The sequence below is a fragment of the Berghia stephanieae genome, chromosome 9 (assembly GCF_034508935.2).
Source record: "Berghia stephanieae isolate SIO BIC M18660-M18661 chromosome 9, UCSD_Bste_1.3, whole genome shotgun sequence".
Classification (NCBI taxonomy): domain Eukaryota; kingdom Metazoa; phylum Mollusca; class Gastropoda; order Nudibranchia; family Aeolidiidae; genus Berghia; species Berghia stephanieae.
The window spans coordinates 44,576,340-44,578,839 of NC_088368.1; the positions used below are offsets into that span (position 1 = coordinate 44,576,340).

Below are 2,500 nucleotides of genomic sequence, written 5' to 3' on the forward strand. Positions count from 1 at the left end.
AGATCGTACCTTTGTGGTATAATGGTAGCAGGAGGTATGAGGTTCGATTCCCAGTCGAGGCAGTTATAAGATCACTAATTAATTAATCTCTTGTATTTGTGAGAGATGCAATTCTTAAAATATTTAAACAGAAAACATGCAAATTCGGCCACTTCAGATATAGAGTAATTGTACACACTTCGCACAACTGATCGTGACTTTTGATTCGCACACTTTTGAATTAAAATTTTCGGATTTTTTTTTTCAATACGTGAAATACGTTAATTACGCAATCACAGTATTTAATTGACTCAACCGATGTTCCTTCTTGCTTCTTGAGACAGTAATAAAAGTGGCAGCTTATATTTTGCTCCTTTAAACTCCAAAGTTACTTTCCTGAATTCACGAGATCGGCGAGTATCAACTTTCCTTCTTCCCTGGGATGATGCATGCAGATACACGGAGGAAGGGTTTTTTAACTTCCTCCGTACCATCTGCTTAATAATTAGCATTTAAATATCTTATTTATAAAGTACACAATGTGGTAGAAAGGCGCCATTGGCCTAGCTATTGTGGCTTCGACTGAAAGCAGGTGTGCGGAACGATGAACAGAATCGCTCGTGTTGCACATCGAACCGCACACCTTTGACGAGATGAATTATATGTTTTGCAATTCTTCCTTTTCATTAATTCACACAAAATATGTCAGTACAAAGATCTCTGGAGTAATATATATATATATATATATATATATATATATATATATATATTATATATATATATATATATATGTATATAGAATCGTGTTTGATACAAATATGGTACGAAAAGTGCTCGACATGTAGTAATGGAGCGAATTATTATTTAAAATATTTACCACAATGTTTGGGGCAGTCTACATCAATGTTTCAGGCTCAATTTGCCATCTTCAGGACTGAGTTGTTTTGTTGACTGTTGTTGTTTCTTGAAGTGGTTCCGGTTTGAAGTTAATTAAGAGGAATTTGCGCCGATGGGGACACTTTCCGTAGATCTCACTTTTCATGTTGAGTGTGGCTTCATGAGGTTGTTTGATTATAGTATATTTTTCTTCCAGGCATAAGCTACATTGTTTTGATGTTGGTGTGTATCCTGTTGCTTTAGATAAAATTTTCCATGAAATGTTGTGGTCTATTTTGTTGTCTTTTAATTTCCAAATATGTTCGCTGAGTTTTGTGGATGTTTTTTTGTTTGTGTTTCTAAATGTTGAGGTGTGGAGGTTGTATCTTGTTTTGAAATTATTTTCTGTTAGTCCTACATATTTTTCTTGCTTGTTTGTTTTAGTTTCTGTGACTGTGGCTTGGTAAATTAAACTTGATTCTAAGCATTGTTTGTTTAGCGGGCAATGTTCTTTATTTCTGCAGTTGCATTTTCTAGTGGGTGGGTTTTGCTCTTGTCGGTGGTTTATTAATATTTTTTTGTTGTGTCTTGAAATTATTTGTTCTATGTTGCGCATACACGAGTAACTTATTTTTATGGTATTCCTGTTGATAATTTTATGTAGCTTGTGGTTTTTTGGAAAGTGTGTATCAATTAACTTCAGGAACTGCTGTCCTATGTTTGTGCTGACGTTTATGTCGAAAGGTGGGTTGAACCAAGTTATGTGTCGTTTTCTTGTTTTACGTTCTTCACTTGTGTGTTGGGGTTTACATGAGAGGGAGGCGTCTGTGTATACAAATGGTGTGTTGTATCCACTTTTTGTGAGTGCTTCTTTGTAGGGGGTGGCTGCGACGTTGAATATCTCTCTGTTTTCCGAAAGTTTGCTCACCCTCAGTGCTATGTTTTTTTGGTATGTTTTCAATGACGGGACGGGGGTGGTTGCTGTTTTTATTAATGTAGCTAATGGTGTTGTTTGGTTTTCTGAACGGTTGGAATGAATTGGATTTTATGTCGAATGTGATGTCGAGGAAGTCAACTGTTTTTTTGTTTGCTTCTATCGTGATTTTCAAATTGTTGTTTTGGAATATTTTACAGATTTGTTTTTTGATGTTTTCGTTCGCTCTTGGTCGTCTGTTGGTTATAGCGAGTCCGTCATCTCTATAGAGGCCGATGTATGTGTGTGTATGTTGTAGTTGTGACAGGATGTAGAGTCCGACCAGTTCGCATGTTTCAGCACCGTCGAACGAACCCATTGTTACGTCGAAATCATTGTGTCGCTTTGTCCACGGTGTGTTGTCGTAGTATAGTGTGCTGTGCTTGGTGTGTTTGATGATGTGTTTTTCCTCTTCTGTGATGTTGGTGTATTTTGCTGCGAATTCCAATGCTTTGTTTAGTAAGTCTGGAGTGATGGAGGGGTAAAAATCGCAAATGTCGAAAGAGATGAAGGTGCAGTTTTCTTTGTTTTGGATATTTTTGAACCATTCAATGACTTCATCGGTGTTTTTCCACTGGTTGAATTTAGTTGCTTCTTTGACGTTTTTATTTATTTTTTCTAATATCTTTTTGCTGATTTTTCCAATTTCAGATTTGTATGGATTTATTAGTC

At 36.2% G+C, this 2,500-nt stretch overlaps 1 protein-coding gene across 1 annotated transcript in view; it reads left to right on the forward strand.

Moving 5' to 3' along the window:
- The window catches only part of LOC144980303 (dopamine beta-hydroxylase-like), a 46,002-nt gene that overhangs the window by 14,568 nt on the left and 28,934 nt on the right, over nt 1-2,500 (forward strand). The gene's annotated exons all lie outside the window — the stretch shown is intronic.